Source organism: Cyclopterus lumpus, chromosome 4 (assembly GCF_009769545.1).
Source record: "Cyclopterus lumpus isolate fCycLum1 chromosome 4, fCycLum1.pri, whole genome shotgun sequence".
Classification (NCBI taxonomy): Eukaryota; Metazoa; Chordata; class Actinopteri; order Perciformes; family Cyclopteridae; genus Cyclopterus; species Cyclopterus lumpus.
Genome location: NC_046969.1, coordinates 4,503,208 through 4,526,576, shown reverse-complemented (window position 1 = coordinate 4,526,576; position 23,369 = coordinate 4,503,208). Strand labels below are relative to the sequence as shown.

General features: G+C 43.3%; 1 protein-coding gene across 1 annotated transcript in view; it reads left to right on the top strand.

Moving 5' to 3' along the window:
- Positions 1–23,369, top strand: part of arhgap39 (Rho GTPase activating protein 39) — a 70,165-nt gene that overhangs the window by 19,896 nt on the left and 26,900 nt on the right. The window lies entirely within an intron of this gene.

The following is a 23,369-nucleotide window of genomic DNA, read 5'->3' as shown; positions in this document are numbered from 1 at the left end:
GGTTCAGTTTAAACGGGCTCAGGATCTCAGCTGGGATTTGAGGTGGAATTCTCAGAGGAGATTCCTTGTTTGCAGACCAGTGGCAACAAGGAATGTGTGGTGACACGGAGCAGATGGGGGGGTGGGGTGTGGTGGGGGTGGAGGGGGGATGCTTAACCAAACAAATAGTATTTACTATCCATTTCATCCAGATTGTGGACCATGTCCTTTCGGCACCTATAAGGAGTCCGAACGCCTCCTCCTACTCCTCCTCCTCTGTTCTCGCTGCGTCTCAGGCCTCCAGCATCAGGCCTGCCGGCCCTCACAAGGACACAATTAAGCCAATTGAGGGCGGATGGAGTGAAACAAAGGGCTGAGTGAAAGGAGAGGCCCCGAAGTCTGACTGGTGCTCAGCGGAGTGTGGATGAGGTCGGGACCCCATGCCTCCTGATCCATGTGGAGTAAAGCTCCATCTGCTAAACTCCCATCAAAATAAAGCTGTTCTTGTTAATTTGGCCTCTTTAGTCCTACCCACTTAACGGAATGAACATGGGGGTGCATGCACCTGTTACATCGTTATGTTTTTTTGTTGTTAATAAACATGTGCCAATTTGTATTATAGTGCAATTACCATGGCAGCATTCATTTTGGTAAACTGCATTACAGCCTGATGTTTGAGGCTTATGGCTGCCAGGATTTGAAAGTTTGAAAAGTCTGATATAGATTATGATGTGTCTCCTCAGAGTTAGACCTCTTAGTCCGTCTCCTTTTGGGACAAAGAGGAGGCAAAGCGGCCGTCCGCCAACCAGGAGGTTGGCAGTTTGACCCCCTGGCTCCTCCGGTTGGAGCGCCCCTCGGGCCAAGATGGCTGAACCCGATGTGCGAGTGTGAATGTATCCCACTCTTGATGAGCAGGTGGTACAATATGGCAGCCTCCGCCACCAGTGGGTGAATGTGTGAATGAGTGATTGCTGGCTTGCGTTGTAAAGCGCTTTACAAATGCAGTCCAATTAAAGTATATACCATTGAAGTGAATCCAGGAGGCGAGAAAGGGCTTTGTTTGAGTCCCTGGTGGTCTGTGGTTGAGTTGTCGAGAGACAGGGGAGGTTTCAGTTTGCTTCCTAACTGCTGGGTGAAGGGAAGCATCGACTGGAGGTCCCGTTCCTTCTGATCAGGTTTGGAAGCTGCATCAGGACCGTCACCATACGGTGTTTTAGAAGACCAACATTTCAGGCTGTTGGCATGTTCAGAATTGTTATTGAATGCAACCAAGTCAACCCTCTCCAGCAGTTTTGGGGCATTCTTTTAGCTCCCGTCACATTTTTCTCTCTGTGGCCCCGTTTTTTAATGCAATATAAAAGTTCAACATGTCTGTTGTGCAGTGTAACACAGTTTTAATACCATAGATCATAAAAAATAAATAAAATGCAAGTCTACATTCTTAGGGATGGAGGGCCGATGTGTTATACATATTGAACTATTTACATAATTATTCCATCCTCTACTACCAGCCTTTCCTGTATCTCCTCTCTGCTCTGTGTTCACTTCCAGACGAGTCAATAATGGCTTCCTTGTGTCGCTGAGGAGCTCAGAGTTGAATGTTTTTGCAGGATCTGGTTACTTCAAAAGGTTTGATCGGGGCAAGATTTCAAATGAGACATGTCGGATTACATGTTTTTGAGGAAATATCATCATTTTAAACTTAGTTTCGGGTGCTTTTTGTGACGGAACCGTTAGTCACACATGATGTGTTCGAGGGCCGTCGGAAATATGAAATTCTGTCGATAAGGATGGTCTTGGCTGCTTCTGGCTGTGATATACGCTGTATTTTTGGCGGGTTTTGGGGTTCAGAGGGTTTATGGTCTGTAACACAAACGCAGGAGGCTAAAGCAAAACAGTAACACTTGAGGTGAGTAATCCAACAAAGTGTTGAAAATGGGGCGACTGTGGGTCAGTGGTTAGCAGGTCCATCTTTCAATCAGAGGATTGGCAGTTCAATCCCCGCCCTAGTCGATGTGTCCTTGAGCAAGACACTTAACCCTGAGTTGCTCCCTGTAGATGTTCTATGGTGTATGAATGAATGTAAGTCGCTTTGGCTAAAAGTGTCAGCTAAATGAAATGTAATGTAAAATAGCATGATTATATTGTTGAATCTATTTAATTATGTCAGTGCTCAACTATTTGACTAAAAGGTAGCTTTAACCATGTCATATGATCCGCTACTTCAGTATACTTTAAGAACAAATATTACTGGGGCCGCTACAGGAAATTGCAGATGGAACTTTAATAACCAGGAGTTCACATTACAGACACTGATACTTACTATCCCTATAAAACACTTGGCCACAATAAAGACAATTTATTCAACATTTTGACACTGAGATTTTTCATTCCACTGCAAATGCACATCTCTTCCAAATAGCTCCTTGATCACTAATAATTGGTATGAAAAGAAATCACACACACACAGTCTAACAGCAGGATCAGCATCACAGCTGACATTCAAGGGGGAATTCAAGGAATTCACTGAGGAGATTCTTCCGTTTAGCAGTTGCAGTTTTTTAGCCAATCAGCACACTGGGAAGTCTGCCGGCTCATTCAGTCACAGGTCTGCGGATCCTCCTTTGTATGTGGTCACTACTGCTGGTCTCAAGACCACATTGCATCAGTGTTATGTGTCTACTAAACACGCACGCACGTACACACACTCACTTCTACACAGATGCACACAGGGCTGCAGATGCGTGAGGCCGAATGTCCATCCTCTATTCTCTTTCATTTCCCTCCTGCCTCCTTGTCCATTACCCTGCCTGCTGCTTAATTCATCTGAATACCAGCTCCCTCCCCCTTCACTCCATTCTTCTCCACCAGCTCTCTCTACTCCCACTCCCCTCTCAGTAAACTGTTGAGTAATGTTGGATCTCAGAAGTCAAACACAAAACTACAGCTTAACCCTCTGAACCCCAAGCCTTTATCAAAGTAAAAAGCTGTAAAAAAAAAGAAAAAAAAGAGTTTCATCTTTGAGATGTTTCTTGAACACATCATGTTTGTGTGGTAAACAGTTCCGTCAAAAAAGGCAACCAAAACAAATATAAAATGATGATATTTCCTCAAAAACATGTAATCCGAAATGTCTCATTTGAAATCTTGCCCCGATAAAACCTTTTGAAGTAACAGGATACTGTAAAAACAAAAAAGCCATGATTGACACAGAGCAGAGAGGAGATATAGGAGAGGAATTAGAGGATGGAAGAATGATGTCAATAGTTCAATATGTATAACACGTTTTTCCAATGCTGCTAACACTTGTGGACAAGTTGAGAAATTGATATCTAGATTCCAGTGTTTTCCATTTTTTGTCAAAGAAATTATCAAAGAAATTCATCTTGGTTTCTTTTTTAAAAATAATGTATGACTTGGTAACTGTGTAATTCTGCACAACAGACGAAGAACATTAAAGATTAAACATTAAAAACCAACCGCATTTTAATTTTTATTCACACACTAGATTGTATGTGTTCCCTGTATTTGTCAGACATCTGTACATGGCCTGTACATGGCCTCGCACATTGAGTTAGATATTGAGTTGTAGTGCATTTAAAAATATAGAGTTCAATTTCATTATGCCCGTTTAAAACAAAAGAGTTATGTCTGTTTTGTCTCATCCATGTCTTTAAAATATACTCTGTTCAAACTCCCACTGGAAGATTTACCTTGACATCTCTTGTTGCCCGTGGTTACGATCAACAACAGCATTGATCAGTATGTGATAGACAGCTCCTCTGAGCAAGATCATAATCCAGCACACTTGGTAGTCTCTCTCTCTCTCTCTCTCTCTTTCTGTCTCTCTCTCTGTCTGTCTCTCTGTCTCTGTCTGTCTGTCTGTCTCTCTCTCTCTATGTCTGTCTGTCTGTCTCTCTGTCTCTGTCTGTCTGTCTGTCTCTCTCTCTCTCTATGTTTGTATGTCTGATTCTCTCTCTCTGTCTCTGTCTCTCTCTGTCTGTCTGTATGTCTCTCTCTCTCTCTCTCTCTCTCTCAATTCAATTGGCATGGATGTTGCAACAACAATATTGCCAAAGCACCAAGACATAGCAACACAACAAATATACAATTCATATGGATAATAATAATAATATGACCAAAATAATTACATTGAAAGAAAGTGTGTGTGTGTGTGTTTGTGTGTGTGTCTTGGTCACTCACTGTCCCTCAGGCTGTGGCACGATAGGACATGGTGCAACAAGGTGGGCTGTTTGTTTTTCCTTCACCTAGGAGGATTCTTAGTTGACTTAGTTCTCTCTCTGTCTTTTTCTCTCTTTCTCTCTGTCTCTGTCTTTCTCTGTCTGTCTGTCTGTCTCTGTCTGTCTGTCTGTCTGTCTGTCTCTGTGTGTCTGTCTGTCTGTCTCTCTCTCTCTGACGCTGCAGACGGAACAGAAGGCCGGTTTCCAGTGAGCCGACGAACACTGAGACTCATGTGGTTCATCAATGGATGCTCCTGTCTGATGTGTCTAAGTGGTGTGTGCTGAGCTGGTCGGGGGATCCGATCTGACAATGGACCCCCACCAGTGCAGCTTGTTACGCCATTTAACAGCATTTTTGACAGCGTTTTTCCTGATGGTAATCCATCTGTTTTGCAGCAGCTGTGTTCTTAACATCAATCGTGTGAAAATAGAGGCTTTTAATGCCACTATGGGCTTTCCATAAGACAGTCAGTGTCGACCCAATCTGTTTGGATGGGTGACTACTGGTCATTTCTTGGTGCTGCTCTACAGTTTAGAACGGGCCAGTGAGACAGGTGGAAACTGCACCAAGAGTTTGGAGGGTTCTTACATTTTTTATCCTTTGTAAAAAAATGAAAAGTGGTCCTTTTTAGTTGTTTATGGCATCTGACTAGAGAATTAGCACCATTAGCTATTTATCTCGATGAGCCCTCCTATTATTCAAAGAACAATAGTAGATGGAAACACGTGTTCATTTATATTTGCTTTTGACAATATTTGGTAATCTGTTTAAAATTGATGATTGATTGAGATGAAAACTTGTTTGTCTGCTCTAACGTTAGCATGCCCAGCTAACTAGCTTACTAGCTACAGAGGTAACACTTTATTAGTTCGAGGGGTTGGACAGTGATGTTAGGAAAAGTCCTGTTCCGCACTATAACTTTCAGTCTTTTACAACCTTCTCCTTTCAAAACAAGTCAGACTGAGTTCCAGTTTTGTGGCTAGCTAGAGCTGGTAAACTCACGTCAGCCAACAAAATGTTAAATCTGCCACCGTTATTGTAAATTACACAAGTGCCGTGCTAAATTCTATATGACCTTTGTACATACATTTGTTTTTACTACCTGCCTGTCTGCTTTTTATGGTGTTGTTTCTTGTGTTTGGTGAACTGTAGACACATTTGGTGGACAGATTTTGGATTGAAAAAGCTTGACTTGTAGCAGAACATAGTTTCACTTAAATCCTTGTAGTGAGCTGTAGGTGTTTGTACTTTAGACAGAGCCAGGCTAGCTGTTTCACTGCTTCCTGCCTTTATGTTAAGCTAGGCTAACTCCAACTCTGTTCTAAACGACATTGGTAATATGAATCTGAAACATCTCCCTCTTAAAAAGAAACAGAATAAGGGCATTTCTGAATGTTGAACTATTGCCTTAATTACTTGTCGTGTTTTTACGCGTGGGGGTGGTTAACCTTTTAAGCCCCACGCCCCCCAATTAAAAGGTTAAAGCTGGAGGGATCGATGCTTCGGTACACTTTAAAGTGTACCAGAGGAGGTGGTGGGGGAGGAGCCTCTTTTGGGTCAGAGGACATGGAGGACATCCTTCTCACTCTCCACGGGATAAATGGGACTCCCTACCACCCCTCTACCATTTTACGCCTCCCCTCCCCCACCCTCACCACTGGAGCACCGGAGTCAAAGGTCAGCCACTGCTGCCAGTCACAGATGTGTACTTGTGTGTGTTTTGGAAGCACAGCAGATTCATGGCAAAGAGAGCAGAGGGAAGAACACGTTACCGAGAGCCTGGCGACAAGAGAGAGAGGGTAAGAGAAATGATGAGGGAGAACGGAGGCAGAGAGGGGGACGTCTACGCCGTCTACATCGTGGAGCATTGATCGATAGAAGTGAGCCTGCTAATCAGTGCTTCCTTACAGAGAACCTCCTTCGCTCCTAATTCTTCCATTCCTCACAGTGCAGCATCACACATCACAAGTCTCATCAGCAGTGTTTATATGTCTATAGCAGTCACACTGATTTCTTTAAAAATGATGTCCGAAATCAGTGTGACCCACCACCTGGATATCATTTAACAAAAGGAAGGTTCATAGGTGTTGTTCATTCTATTTTTAATGACATTATGATGAGGACTGATAATGAGGCTATGGACCGGCTTTATTTCTCGACTAATTAACACAATCCTTACGTGCAGGTGACTGGAGGAGGTGTGACTCCTCTGAGCTGACACATCAGATAGCTGTTTTTAGTTCGTCTGTGTGCAGTGTGCTGTATCTGTCCCTATGGAATAAACTAAAAATGAATACAGTCGTGTTTACTGCAGGGATGTTACTCACAAACTATATAAAAACTACGATTGGTATGTGACATGAAGTGAAATTAAATGTGAGAGGCATCATTATACGTTTAATGATGCCTCTCACATTTAATTTCTACAATCTGGCTTCAATTCCCCACCTCAGCATCTGTGTCGTAAATTTTTTTGTCTCCAAAAAGTTGGTATGCACGGTTCAGAGTTTGGGGACAGGTGCCCACATTCTCCCGTCAGAGACCACGTTGTGGAACTGTGAGAACATAGTGACATTGCTACAACTCCATTGTGTTGTTGTGAAACTCCTTGTTAGAGATCATTGGAGGCATTGGGTGTGCAATACTGAAAGTGGGAGCCTTCTAAAAGTGCTGTGACCAGCTGGAGGCTCCTTGGCTGGCAGGCGGCTGGTAATGTTTTTCTCAGCTACTCCTGATCCATTTTCTGTGTGTCTGACAATTTCTTAATTCCACATGCAGCGTGGTCCGGTTCTGGTTCTGACTGTGACAGCGATATTTTGTTTAATATTTAAAACAACAATATTTAAATATCACTTTTGAATCAAATACTTTAAATATATATTTTTTTTTGCTGTTTGCTCTCGTTTTTTTTTCCATGTGGAAAAGTGCATGGTTACCACTGATGGCAATCAAAACCAAATACTTGGTTGACAATTTCTCACAATTATTGCCAATGGCAACCTGACAACTGTTAATCGCAAACCCGTATTAGCCTGCTGCTGACACCTTGGAGGTGTTGACGGGAACGCTGGCCATGTGCTATTTAAGTTAATTCCATGCCCTTTGTCAAGAGGCCATATGGACAAAGTAACATTATATTTGACTACATGTACAGACATTTTGTATTATTATTAAAGAACTTTTAGTAAGTGGAGTTAAAAAGAAAAAGAGGAGCTATGTAGCAAGAATATAGCAGGTTGCTTTTGATTCGTGAGAAAATAGTCCCCTCTTCATGCTTAATTTACAAGCTGCATCAGGTCATGATTGACAAAAATGTACTCTCATTTTATCTCTGATTTGGTCTCCACCAACCTATGAGAAGAAAATGCCTCTTTAGCTGCTAAATGCTCCACTATTAATACATTGTTTATAATATACCAATGATAATAGCAGCTTTAACTGTAAAATGACAAGGAGTGCTCCCCACCAACAAGTGGAAATCAGATAACACACCGTCCCACCACTCAGAGCAACACACACATACTCTCACACAGATTATTTCATCTTGATTAGAATCACACTCTGAATGCTGCTTAGCAGAGCAGAGAGAGCATGAGGGCAAAATAGATGAACCTCTGGTACAGCAGCAACACAGAGGGAACAATACTGATATGTTAAATATAACAAGAGGCCCAAATAAGTTATTTATACTTATGAAACAACAGTTTTGAGTTTTAAAGAATCTGTGTTTCATTTTATTGTCAAAATATCATCTTTTAAATTATTTGGAAGGCATTATTTGGAATGTATAAAAGAAATACTACTGCTGAAACGTATCCATCACTCTATCTGTTGGGATGTTTCAAACCCTACATTGTGCCATAGCTTTCACTACTTTTTCTCAAATAGACCTACATAAGGAACACATGTTTTATATTCTGACATATGTCACTGTTCAGAATAATCTGGTTATTTCATACCATAGAAATAGAATAGGAGGAGCACGGATGTTTCTATGCAAATCAACGTAGCAGGATGAAAAATTTGCTACGGCGGATCCAATCTGCCACCACTGAAGTTTTTTAATTTTAGACAGCAACATCAACACTCTGGGCTAAGAGCAGCTAACGGTATGTGTTCCATTGCTCGTTGCGCAAAGAAATGAAGAGGAATAAAAGGTTGCATTGGCATTGGAACCATCTCCTACTGTTGGTGTGCTCCGTTATGTCTCGTCAGAAAACAGAAGAGTGAAGCATATACTTCTATACAACCAGAGGAGTCGCCCCCTAGTGGTCAGTAGAGAGAATGCAGTTTTAACATATGAAGCATAGCCTTCTATACAAACAGAGGAGTCGCCCCCTGGTGGTCAGTAAAGAGAATGCAGCGTTAACATATGAAGCATAGGCATCTATACAACCAGAGGAGTCGCCCCTTGTTGGTCCAAAGAGAGAATGCAGCTTTAACACATGAAGCATAGACTTCTATACAACCAGAGGAGTCGCCCCCCTGGTGGTCAGTAGAGAGAATGAGCTTAAACACATGAAGCATAGACTTCTTATACAACCAGAGGAGTCGCCCCCCTGGTGGTCAGTAGAGAGAATGAAGCTTAAACACATGAAGCATAGACTTCTATACAACCAGAGGAGTCGGCCCCTGGTGGTCAGAAGAGAGAATGCAGCTTTAACACATGAAGCATAGACTTCTATACGACCAGAGGAGTCGCCACCTGGTGGTCAGAAGAGAGAATGCAAGGTTTAAGACACTTGCCTTCACTCAGCAGAACTAGAGTTTGCCACCTGATACAGAGCTCGCAGGCTGCTGATAGCAAATTGCTATAAACAAGCTGAAATCATTTTTATTGAACCTGATTTGCACCATATTTTGCAAATTGTTGTAGATTTTGAGTCTGAGAGCAACAAGCTCAGCAGTAAATCTATTCATGTTTGTTGTTCTGTTCAATGTAATCATAAGGAACTGATACGCAGCACAGATCAACTACAGGACTAGTATCGCCATGAACAAAATCCTACCCTCTATTTCTTATCCCTCTGCTCATGAGATGAGTCACTGGCTGCCATTAGAGACACTCCACCGGCGTAATGAGCTAGGACTGAAGCCAAGAGACACACAGGAGCCTACACTGCTCACCGAAGAGGTCCCAGGAGACGCAGTAGTACTTTCTCTTCCATACTGACCGGACATGTTTGTGGAGCTCATTCTGAGTATACAGGCGAATAATCATGTATTTCCTATTTGTTGGAATAGTGTTGCATTTACGATAACCTGTATTTGTTTCTGCCTTCCTGAATTCACGCTTAATTCCATGAGAACAGGGATACAAAAAAATATTTTAGGGGATGTCAGTGGTGGTCTGGTTTTTCCACCGTTAGACATTTTAGCCGAACTGATGTATTCAGTGTTACAACTACAGATCGATATTGTTGTAGGATTTTAGTGATACTGGTACTTTTATCAATTCACTTTTTGATTATTTTGTGAAGAAAAAAAAGGAAAACCCGACATGGCTGTATGAAACTTGTATGTAAACAAAGCTGCATTCTCTCTACTGACCACCAGGGGTGACTCCTCTGGTTGTATAGAAGTCTGTGCTTCATGTGTTAAAACTGCATTCTCTCTAGTGACGACCAGAGGGCGACTCCTCTGGTTGTAAAGAAGTCTATGCTTCATGTGTTAAAGCTGCATTCTCTCTAGTGACCACCAGGGGGTGACTCCTCTGGTTGTATAGAAGTATGTGCTTCATGTGTTAAAGCTGCATTCTCTCTGATGTCCACCAGGGGTGACTCCTCTGGTTATATAGAAGCTGGTTGTATAGAAGTCTATGGTTTGTGTGTTAAAGCTGCATTCTCAGAGCTGTTTGAGGTTACGGACAAAATATGACCCATGTTGTAATGAACTATAAGCATTTGATGTTACAGAAAATATAAAATAATGACAAAGTAATCACAAGTGATTTTTCAGGCTGGAGGCATTATGTGTTCTATTGGTCTGTCCCAATCTCGTAACATCTAAAGAACACCTTGAGGGAACTTCTTCATATTTGGCGCAAATACTCAAGAATGAATTGCTAAGAACTATCCACTTATTCTTTTTTTACTCAGATTTTACGCAATTGACTGTGTGTTCTTTATACTATGATAGTTTTCCTATATTTAGACTTCATAAAATCGCAGTATACCGCCTTGCATATCGCAATACATTGAATCGTAACCCCTGTTTCACATTACATATCCTATGGCCAGATTCTTGCCAACACAAACCTGGTGTTGTGTCAGTCAGGTGTCTTCCCTCTATTACTCCATTTCCCTCTGAGCCACTTCATACATACTGCATCGGGCCGATTGGACAGCTATCCAAACAGCCAAATGCAACGGAGAAGCACTAGAGACGGATGAATTCCACCTCACGTGGTCCCCCTAGGGTTCCCCTAACGGGTCCTGGAGACATGACTCTGACATGTGATATGAGGGGTTGGGGGCATGCCGAGAGGCAGAGCCCCTCTCATCCATCACACGTGTCAGCCATTGCTAGCATAGTCAGAGAGGGGCAGAAGCAGGAGACCATCGTCTACACGGAAAGCCTTCGCACAGCACATGAACTGAAAACCTTGCCTTCTCCCAGATGGAGCGAGCCACATTACAAATGCATTGTCCGTCTCTGAGGAGAGAGAGTGCCCTCACGTGATGGCCACAGGAAGGAATGCTAATGTACTACACTGTACATACATTACAGGGTATTGCGTGCATGTGCAATATTTCTGTTTTCCCGGAGGACCTTGCGTTGCCTACCTCTTTCTTCGCGGATCAAGGAAGAGGTGTTCCCCGGCGCATCATTCCTTCTTATTTACATAATAAATGGTTGTTCATTTCTTCTTTATCTGGAATCTAAATAAAAGGTGTGGGCTGTCTGTGTGGAGGTGCAGCAGGGAGAACATAACAACAAGATTAGAAGGACTATACATTATTGTACAATGGGTATTAGCAAATCAGAGGCTTCCAACGCTGCTATATTGGACAGAAAGGACTCAATTCTTTTTATTTGTATTGTTTATTTATATTTGGATACAGAGTGAGTCATTTTTGTTCATTGTCATCTTCCAATTTCCCCGGGATGAGAGTAATAAGGTTACCACATAGGACAAGACAACATGTCAATGACATTTCCTTTTCATTGTTTTAATCCACGTATTGCTGCTCTACACACACTATACATACAATACTACACAGCTGTATGGACAGAATGAGGTTTTCCAGTGATCTTACTGGGCCTTGCTGGCCACTCTAACAGGAATGGTCTTCTATTTACAGCTGAGGTACCCAAACTGCTATGCTAAAATGCCCTTTCTACCTGCTTTATGAGCACTGTCCATAATATTGGGACCTTAATATGATATGATTGAATAATGTCAGCAAAAGTCAAACATTTACATTTCAATATATGTGTAGCTATTTCAAAATGTCAACAACTGATTACACCAACGATGATGTCACATCTTTTTCGGCAGCATTGATAACAAATTATTTATAGATATCTTTAATATGTTAAAATGTTGTCAAGGGATCTAAAAAACTCTTTCGGGAGCCACTGTTGTTTAGAACAAAAAGTCACTTCACACACACCGGAGCCACGCCCTTGGCTGCCAGCAGCTCCTCACAGGACACCGATTGGTCCGATGCTCTGGGTTACTGGACACAACAGCATTACTTGAAGACTCACAAGATGGATTAACGTGCGATCCTGTGATTCTGCCGTGATCTTGGAACATGGTGAGAATCCAGCGGTTGTAGGTGAAGTTGAATTGGACCCATAATTCATTAACACACAGGGGAACCAAAACTGATAATAATACACATAGAACCTGTGCTAATATGGGTTCTGTTAACCAGAAATAAGAAATGATGTTTATGCGTACGAAACGAATGTGTTTGAAACTGAGAGAAAAACAAGGTGGCTCAGGAGGAACTCCTTGCACTCGCTCCATTGAGACTGCAGCACGAAGGCGGCGGTGCAAACACAGAACTCCCACTGTGCCAAGCTGTGAACATTTCATCTGAAACTACATCCTGAAGTGACGGAGCATCTGTCGCAACAAAGTGAAGTAGTGCGTTAAAGGCGTTAATTATTACATTACATTACATTACATGTCATTAGCTGACGCTTTTATCCAAAGCGACTTACAATAAGTGCATTAAACCATGAGTCCAAACTCAGAACAACAAGAATCAAGCAAGTACAATTTCTCAATAACGTTAAACTACAGAGTACTATCCGTAAGTGCCATTTAAGTGGCTACTAAAGTGCTAAACAACAAAGTGCTATCGGTAAGGGACATTTAAGTGCTACTACGGCATTTAAGTGCTACCTATTCAAGGTATAGTCGAAAAAGATGTGTTTTTAGTTTGCGACGGAAGATGTAGAGACTTTCTGCTGTCCTGATGTCAATGGGGAGCTTGTTCCACCAATGAGGAGCCAGCACAGCAAACAGTCGTGATTTTGTTGAGTGTTTAGCTCGAAGTGAAGGAGCTACAAGCCGATTGGCAGAAGCCGAGCGAAGTGAACGGGCTGGGGTGTACGGTTTTAACATGTCCTGGATGTAGACCGGACCCGATCTGTTCGCAGCACGGTACGCAAGTACCAATGTTTTGAAGCGGATGCGGGCGGCCACCGGTAACCAGTGAAGGTCGCGGAGGAGCGGAGTAGTGTGGGTAAATTTCGGTAGGTTGAAGACCAGTCGAGCAGCTGCATTCTGGATGAGCTGTAGAGGTCGAATGGCATTAGCAGGTAGACCTGCCAGGAGGGAGTTGCAATAGTCCCAGCTGGTGAGATGACCAGAGCCTGGACCAGAACCTGTGCCGCCTTCTGAGTGAGAAGGGGTCGTATTCTCCTGATGTTGTACAGCATGTAACTACAGGAGCGTGTTATTGCGGTAATGTTGGCAGTCAGGGAGAGTTGACTGTCGAGCGTCACTCCGAGGTTCCTGGCAGTCGGAGTCGGAACCAGCATTCCTTTAACGATGATAAAAGGCTCCAACCGGCTGTTAGTGTAGTACAATATTGTATTATATTATATTCCAAGTCCAAGTAAGATTGGATAGTAAAGTTATAAACAGTAACTTAGTAATTCAAAGACATACTAGATGAACTATTCACCTACAGTGTCATCACATCTGCCTCCCATCAATGCTAGAATCCCTGGATGCTCACTGTCATCCTGCTGAGTGTCAGCGTATTTAGGTCAAAGCTGGAAAGTTCTTGATTATAGGCACCAAATGTCACCTTTCACATGCTTCATTTCAATATACATTCAGCATGTTTAAAGCACTGAGGAAAGCATGTTTAAATACATTGTATTGATCTGGTTACTGTATATCAGCAGACCAGTAATCAGATTGTTCTGCTGCCCCAACCATGTTCTGGAACCGAATACTCTGAGAAGTATAGGTGCTAACATAACATAACCTGTTTTGGTTCCTCTTAGAACCATTAATAAAGGCTCCCTTTCAGAGGGTTCTACCTACAGCCTCGACATAAAAGGTTGTACCTAGAACCATCTGTGAAAGCTTGCACCCAGAACCCCCAACACGTATATGGTGTAATTGTTTCCACCCTGAACTCTCTTGGATATTCTATCCAGAAACGTTCCACCCTCTAAGGACCCACAAGTTCTTGTTGGCACCCTTAAAGGGTTACACACATACACTAAAAGGGTTCTCAGTAGCGCCATGTTCCTTGGGTTTCATATAGAACTGACATAGGGGTGCTCCAGAGAACCCTTTTATATTCAGTGGATTTCTTCTAGAATCCACCCAGGTGGAGCTACTGAGGCCACTTCCATGTTCTGAAGGTTTCATCTAGAACCCGCCCAGGGTTCCTGATGATGTTGTACAACATCAACCCACAACAATCAAAGTTTTGGGGTTGGTTTTCTTCTATAAAAGGGGTTATATAGATGAAAATGACTAAATAAGAAAACTATTCTGGGTGGTCCTCAGACCATCAAGAAGAATCTGCGACGTTTGCCGAGGCTCTGCAATGCAGAAGGCTTTTTCTTTTTTACTTCGGTTGAGTTTATTTGACTGCACAAGATACCCTCATATGAGACTAGATATTGCATATCGTGATATGCAGTGATGGGCAGTAGTAGTCGTAGGTGGGAGTGTCTCTGTTTTCTGAATCAAATAGCTTTTCAGTAGCATAGCCTTTTTATTTTAGCGGTGAGGGAGCGTCAAGCTGCCTGTTCCAAAGAATCTCTGGAGGTTAAGCACAGCAGGAGCTTCCTGCAGCGCAAAACTATTTAGAATCAGTAGGTGACGTCGCCGCCAATACACAGACGTGTGAGTGTGGAGCCGAGAGAAGCACTTCCTTATGGCGATGACGCCACGCGCCGCCAACCCTTGTGCGGATTACGACGACGTCTCTGCTGCAGGAAATGCAGACTCTTTAGTTTATTTGATGGAGGGTGAGGACGGAGAGGAATCAATCCCAAGGAAGTCATTAAGGCTTTAGAGCGACACATACAGGATGTCCACAAATGATATTCATATGCTACAGTACAGACAGTGTACATTAGGCTGGTGTATGTTTCTAAGGTAGTAACGTCCATGGGTGTTAGAATTAAGTGTGTACTATAAAATATACATAATAAGACACCAGGTAAACATGGAGGAAGTTTACACTCACTACAAATTAAAACAGAAGTAGATCTGAAGAACAGTGAGGCTTTTCTTAGGAGCCCATTTCAAATAAAGGTTTTCTCATTTTTAGAAGTTTAACTTCAATCATTTACTGTTTTTTCTTTTTTTGAATGGGAGGTTAATTAGACTGACCTTTCTGTCTCCCTCCTGTCCTCATCTGTTCTGTCCTTGTCCAAGCCCCTCATCCGAACTCCCAATGCTTGGATTAAGGCAGCTTGGTCAGTGCTCATCAGCGCCTGACACAGGTTGACCTAAAACCTAACTTCCTGTGGAGACAGGTTCATTTAGAAAAGATGCTATGCATGTAACCAGGAAAGTCATTTGTTGCAGCTCCACACTGTAGACTACAGTGTTCGTTTGAATGTGATTTTGGTTAGATGTCTGTAATACACAAACTGAAGAGATTTGTTCGATGCAAAATACATCAGTAAACACCCAACTATCTTTAAAAAAGGTTTAGTTGTCACTAGTTGTGGCGATGTGAGGTCATGTGACCGTGGTGGGGTTCTTTTATAGCCTAATTTTAGCTTTTTACTGTTCTGGGATGTAGCAGTGGAGGTACCACCGTGGGTCCAATTTATTGTGATCTCAAACCAAAGTTCTGTCTGAATACAACCCGAATACAATTTTAAATGCATTTTTGCTTTTTCTAGTTTGACATTGGACACAGAAAAAGCCCTTTATCCTGTAAACAACTGAGACAGGAATTTTTTGCATGACTAACCCATGATGCACTGGGCTTCCTTCAGCTGACTGAGATAAAGCGCACTGACTGAAGACAGACTGATTCTCACAGGGGGTCATCAAAGCTGAAGGGGTTCATGGAGGGAGCTGAATGTTTGCATGTGTGGGTCTCAGACTGAGCCCCCCAGAGGAACCTCAGGCCGACAACCCTGAACACCGCAGGACACATGTCCAATCAGCAGGACACATGTCCAATCAGCAGGACACATGTCCAATCAGCAGGACGCGCCGAGATCCAGATCAGAGAATGGGGGGGGGGGACACACAGCAGGTGGTGTGGATGTTTGACAGAGCTGTGGTTCATCTAAAATTAGCATGTTTGTGCAGCGTCTTGTTTGATGGACAAGAGCAAAGTAGTGCCATGTGATGTTCTTTTGAAATGGAAGGCAAGATGAATGAACTTGACATTTGCTGCTTTTGGTGGTGCATTAAATGTGTCATGTTGGCATCCATCATATCACTCAAAAACAATGATGGAAACAGTTTCCCTCACAGTTTGTCATCTGATTGTTCTTTTAACTGGTACAAATGTCTTGTATTCTTTATGTATATTTCTGTGTGGTAGTTTTAGCCCAGCGCAGTGCACACAGCTGGAGGTTGATTCTAGTGAGGCAGCACAAAGTGAGATGTCAGTATCTGGGTTTTTGAGATGTTGATATTCGGTGATTTGGTCCAGGAAATTGTGTGTACCATCAGAATCAGAAGCTTTTATTGGCAAGTATGTTTTCACATACAAGGAATTTGTCATGGCGGGTGGTGCAATATTGGACAATAACATTAAACAATCAACACAGTGCAAGAATTGAAACATTAAATTTACAGTAGAATATAAAATATGAAATAAAGTGCACAGACAAACAGATAACAGTACTGTAACGAGTCCCTGTGAGTCTCGGGCAGGCACAAAGGAGAGCAACACACAGGATTTTGCTCTTAACGTTTTTTATTATTTCTACTTTTTGCTGGTCGGGTTTTCGCTTCCCGAACGCTCCGGTTCTCTGCTCCGCCAGCATCTGCTCCCTGCCTTCCCGTTCCTCAGTCGCTACTGTTTTTATCGGGAAGAGACACACACACAGATTGACCCCAGCTGAGGCTGGTTACACCTCATCCCGGCACCGTTCCCTGAACCACACCCTCTGTCCCCTCTGCAGCTGAGCCTAACCACGCCCCGCTGCCACAAGTACTTTAAACAGTGTAATGTAAGTGTAAGCTTAAAGTGACAAGTGTATTTAAAGTGAAGAAGTAAGTGATGTGCAGGGGAGTGTCCGGTAGGAACTTGTCCTGGGGATGACAGTCAGCTCTTTTCATGAGGGTCAGTGGGGGACCCGGGCTCTGTTCGTGAGGGTCAGTGGGGGACCCGGGCTCTGTCGATGAGGGTCAGTGGAGGACCAAGGCTCTGTTCATGAGGGTCAGTGGGGGACCCGGGTTCTGTTCATGAGGGTCAGTGGGGGACCCAGGCTCTGTTAATGAGAGTCAGTGGGGGACCCGGGCTTTGTTCATGAGCCCGACTGCCTGATACTGAGGTCCTGATGGACCGCATCTTCCTGCCAGATGAAGGGACTCAAACAGTCTGTCCAGGGTGAGAGAATCAGCTACAATCTTTCTTGCTCTTCAGCGTCCTTGAAGCGATTGCAGCCAATCACCTCGCAGCAGAGCGGATGATGTGCTGAAGTCTGCCCTGATCCTTGTTAGTGGCTGCAGTACCAGACGGTGATGGAGGAGCAGAGGATGGACTCAATGATGGAGGAGCAGAGGATGGACTCAATGATGGAAGTGTAGAAGTGCACCATCATTGTCTTTGGCAGGTTGAATTTCTTCAGCTGCCTCAGGAAGAACATCCTCTGCTGCGCCTTCTTAGTGATGGAGCTGATGTTCAGCTCCCATTTGAGGTCCTGGATTATGATGGAGCCCAGGAAGAGGAAAGACTCCACAGCATTGACGGGGGAGTCACACAGGGTGATGGGGGCGGGTGGGGCTGCGTTCTGGTGTGTTTCCAGTCTTGTATTTATGTCGGGTTTTTCTCAAAATAGGCAACACCACGCTTATGTTGAGTAAAAAGAGTGTGGTTGTCATCGTTTACGTTCAGATTCCCAAGGGGCACGAACAGAAGTGTCCAGGAGGTGTTTGTTTGACACCTCCAACCAACCTTGTGTGGACCATCTCGCTCTTCACACTACGTCTGTGTCTCTGACTCTAATGCCTCAGATAGACGCGTCGCATACACATGCTAAAGGATCGCCGCCATGGAACACGGACCAAGCTATGTTATGTAGCGCGTTGGGAGTGAGAGGGGGTTGGTTCAAGATATAGACTGCATACTGTATATAAGAAGTGACGTAGTCATGGTGACCCATCGGTTTGTGTACTGCTGTTTTGAAACCTTGAGTTCGCCATTTTGGCTGTCGCCATCTTGTTTTTTACAATCAGTGAACAGTCAATCACCTTGTAGCCCCTCCCTAAAGCATCCCCTGCTTTATGCTCTGTTTGACTCTAAATGGACCATCATTTACTTAATGAACATCATGCTGTATTGAAGAAGACTTGAAACTAGAGATTGAGACCATAAACTCATGTTTACAATGTTTACTCAGGGAATAAATCAAGAAGTAGTCATTTTCTATAGACTTCTATACAACCAGAGGAGTCACCCCCTGGTGGTCAGTAGAGATAATGTGGGTTTAAGTTTAAGCATTGGCTTTACTTGTCAGAAGCTTTGACGCCAGGTTAAACAGAACTTTTGTTTCTTTGTGTTCAATAAAGATTGAATGAATGAACTCAAACACTTACAGTGTAGCAGGATTCTAGTTTCCTGATAGACAAGAACATCTAGTTTCCTGATAGACAAGAACATCAAAATACTAGTCACTCAATAGCCGCAATGCCAAATTGGGCCGGGGAGGTAAAGTGAGCGGCTAATGGCCCCTTCCCTTTTTCCTACCCCCCTACTTCCTGTAAAGCTTCATGACTGCATCATCAAAATACCAAAATGTCTGTAACAAGGGCATCATATGTCTTTAAAGCAGTGGTTGAAAGTTGTTGTTTCCTCAATATAGAAGTATAGATTTTAAAGCCCTGCTTCTCCTTCCCTCCCCTTTCGAGTTTTCCAGTCCCCATGAGTATCTTTCAGAGTGTAACGCTACCAGCGCCCAGAGCCCCGTCTCTGCAGGCTCCGGGAGGAGGGTCACTAGCTAAACTGGGTCACTTGGAACACCAACACGTCGAGCAATTATGGCCAATTAATCCTACTATCTCCGCTCTGGATCTCTCTATTTAAACCGTCCCGTTCTGCTCAGCTTGACGAGCATTCGCTGCGACAGCCATTTCTTTCTCCCATCTTCTTCCCTGCCTCCTCGCACACAAGCGCACACAGCAGCTAGTGCTATCTGTGGCTGTCCCAATGCTTGGCGGGGCTTCAGGAGCAGAGCTCGCTACAGGGGGATGAAATAGTCTGGAAATCGGCAAGAAACTGCCAATAAAACCAAAAAAAACATGGTTGTCACAAGTTCGTCCTCAGGCATTTGGGTATTTCATTTTATAGGAATATTAATAGGGACATGCAATTTACATAATTTAGTCTTAAAGGATCCAGTGCATTATGGGTATTGAGTTGTCCGGCTGCGGTTGCACTTTTTCTGCGGTATGTCAGCTGTCCAGGCTGTGGTCTGAAGGAGAGAGGATGTACCCGTTAAGCCGGGCTGTCAGAGCCGCTCAGGTCCCAGTGGATCATTAGATTCACCCTTCAGCCACACCTCGGTCACCGCTCAGCAGCTGTAGTGTGTGTGCGCGCGCGCGTGTGTGTGTGTGTGTGTGTGTGTTCAGTAGGGCCTGTCAGTGTCTGTGGATCTCAATGAAGCCTGCGTTTGTCAGATAAGTGGCCAGATATTGTCGCTATCTGGAGTAAGGCCGCGTTCAAACCGACTTGAGCTGCGCTTCAGGAAATGCAACCAGTCCGGCGATGCAGCAGGAGAATGCTGCTCTTATGGTCATGGACCTTTTAAACAGAACCACATGGCGCTGCTCAGCTAACCTATTGAACTATTTAAACTGCTTTATTCAATTTGCTGCCAGCATTGTCTTTTGGTATTTTAAATGCTCTAATGTCTACATAAGCTCATTCTGCACAATTCTCCACAGGACAAAACCTGAACCTGTCTTCATTGTTCCACATTACTTTCACCACCACATGAACCATGTGTAGCACTTTTGTGACAATTAACCACAGTTTGTGCCACTTCTTGGACATTCCTCCAAAGTCAAGCACCACCTCATCCTCTGTTATGTAAACTCAGCTGGACCGACATGCGCCCACTCTCCGCCTGCCAACACTTATCCATCTACCTCATATCCGCCAACTTGAACTTGCTGTTCAAGTGCGTATTTATATACTGAATGTGTGTTTCCAGTGTGTGTGTGTGTGTGTGTGTGTGTATGTGGGCGTATATAAAAAAGGACTGCTAGGTCTGGGCTTCTATCTTTTTTGATTCATAATACCTTTGCTGTTTTGTAATGAAGCTAATTTACAACCTGCTGAGCACTTTTATCTGTTGCTGCTGAACAAAATATGTATCACCGTTACATTCAGCCACTCGGCTGAAACAAGTGACGGTCAAATATGCAGAGATATGAGAGTCTCTCCAAGGGAAAACATTCTGCAGCACCAGAAGCCATGCATTTTTATATTTTCACGAGCATCAAGAAGAACGGTCTCTTGCATGCACACAGTGACAGTGCCAACTGTGTCGTTACTGTATGTACCAGTCTGATAGATAGATAGATAGATAGATAGATTACTTTATTCATCCCCAGGTGGAAATGAGTTTGTAGCAGCAGTAAACAAGGTTACAATATATACAATGAAATAAAATAGCAGAGCAGGACATATTATATTTAAGAAAATTAAATAATGAAGAAAATGAAGAAGAAAAAACAAAGTATATACAGTGTATATAAGTGTATATAAAGTGAAAGTGGTGCGAGGGTTATTGATGTTTATTCTATTTGAGGAGGATCTGGCCAGAGGTGATTTATTATGAAGGCATTTGACAGCAAATGGACTGTACTTGTTTATCTCTTTTCTAGTCTAATAACCACTCAAAGCTCTTTAACACTACATGTCATTATTCACCCATTCATACACTGATGGGAGGAGCTACCATGCAAGGTGCCACCTGCCCATCAGGACTAACTAACATTCATAAAACACTTACACATTTGTGGTTATTTAGGGTTAAGTGTCTTGCCCAAGGACACATCATCATGGACTAGCGGAGCCAGGGAATCGAACCACCGATCCTCTGATTGAAGAGAATGAGTGTGATTGGTGCAAGCACTGGAGCTGATTTTTTTCTGCCGGTGTTGGAAGATGACTGACGTCATACTTAGGGCTGTGTATTGGCAAGACTGTAGCGACACGACGCACATCATGATAACGGGGTCACCATTCAATACGCTGCCTCCTCACCGACGACAGTCGTCACTATGTTTTTGTGTCCGGTCCATTCTCATGAACGCTCTTTCTCTTTGTGGGAATTCCCCTCACATTTTGCAAAACAGACACTTTGACTCAAGGATGAACTGATTAGAATTTGGAGGTCAAATGTCACTGATCTCACAAAAAAAAGTGGATAAAATGATGACTGCTCGTACTCCCGACCACCGTTCAGCGAACTATTGTTCATGTGGGAATCAACGACTCCACCCTCCAACATTCTGAGTTGACAAAGATTTAAAAAATCTTGTACACGTCTTAAACAGCTGTTGACTGTTCTGAGACCGTTCTTCCTCTCTTAGGAACGATGGTATTCACCTCAACAAGCTGGGTAGCAGCCTGCTCGCGGCTAACTTGCAGCACAGCACTGAGAAATGCAACTCCTTCCAATCTTTCTACAAAAACAAAATTAAGCCCATCTACAATCAACTGGCCACTCCAAGCCCGGCAACCCCGACCCTGGATCTGTTAATCCCCCACTAACCGACCGGTCACTCTCCCACATAAAGACTCCAACCTGCGACCTGGACCCCATCCCATCCACCTTAAATATGGCCTGTCTCCCGGCCTAAACCCGCTCCTCCTCTCTGTCATCAACTCCTCCCTGTCTACTGGCTCCGCCCCTCTTAAACTCGCCTCAGTCACGCCGATCCTCATAAAACCTGGCCTGGATCCTGACAGCCTCAACAACTACCGACCCATCTCCAATCGACCTTTTCTCTCTAAAATATTTGAACTCACCGTTGCCAACCAAGTCAAAACCTACCTGGACTCCAACCAACTGTATGAACCATTTCAATGGATTCAGATCTCCCCACAGCACTAACACCACCCTAATCAAAGTCACTAATGACCTCCTTCTCTCCTCTGATGCCCTTTCCCTCAACATCCTCATTCTACTGGACCTCAGTGCAGCCTTTGACACCATCAACCACTCCATCCTCCTCTCCCTCAACATCCTCATCCTACTGGACCTCAGTGCAGCCTTTGACACCATCAACCACTCCATCCTCCTCTTCCTCAACATCATCCTACTGGACCTCAGTGCAGTCTTTGACACCATCAACCACTCCATCCTCCTCTCCCTCAACATCCTCATCCTACTGGACCTCAGTGCAGTCTTTGACACCATCAACCACTCCATCCTCCTCTCCCTCAACATCCTCATGCTACTGGACCTTAGTGCAGCCTTTGAGACCATCAACCACTCCATCCTCCTCTTCCTCAACATCATCCTACTGGACCTCAGTGCAGTCTTTGACACCATCAACTACTCCATCCTCCTCTCCCTCAACATATTCATCCTACTAGACCTCAGTGCAGCCTTTGACACCATCAACCACTGCATCCTCTCTTTTGGTAGGGCCATCAAACACGCATTTTTACTTTGTAGTTAAATATTTAACATTTATTCCAACACTGACATAATAAGGACATCTTATTCACACAATTCAGTGTATTAATATATATATATATAAATATATCATGCAATAATATTCAGTATAATATGATATATAAATACCATCTAATGTAAATATGCAATATATATACCATACATTTATTATAATAAAATATAAATATTGTATAATATAAATCACATATATATCAAATCTAATAAAACATGTTTATCTATTAAGATGCCACTATGAACCTTGTTAGGGTTAAAGTGTGCCTGTTTTTATCCACCTCCTCATTGTGTTTCTTCACCTCCACCTGTTCACTTTGCCCAATATGGCTGCTTGACGGAGTTATCACGTGTGTCCTGATGTTCTCATGTTTTCTTAATTCTTCCAACAAGTGCTTCATATCGCTTACTCCCATAACTGTCCCTGCTGGATCTGTCCCCGTTGATTTTACCGGGTTGAGTCTTCTTGGAAGAGACGTGCGTGCACTCCTGCGTGAAATGCGTGTTTGATAAATTTTTTTAAACGACATGAAACGTCATGTCGTTAAAAAAAAAAGAAGAAAAGAAAACGCCTGACGAGATCGCACAGCTTTTGGGCCAGATGACTTTGGCCTAAAGCTGAATCTAATTGGCTAAACTGCTTCTTAGATCCGTCTCTTCTGGGCCAAAATGATTCGGGCCCAGCAGCAACTGAGACATGCAGACATGCCGTGCAGGAAGTGCAGGAAAAGCATATATCTTGTGCAGATATCCTATTTTACAAATATTACTGGGTATATTCCGTATCTCCAAATGACAAATATTGACAATTTGTATAATTT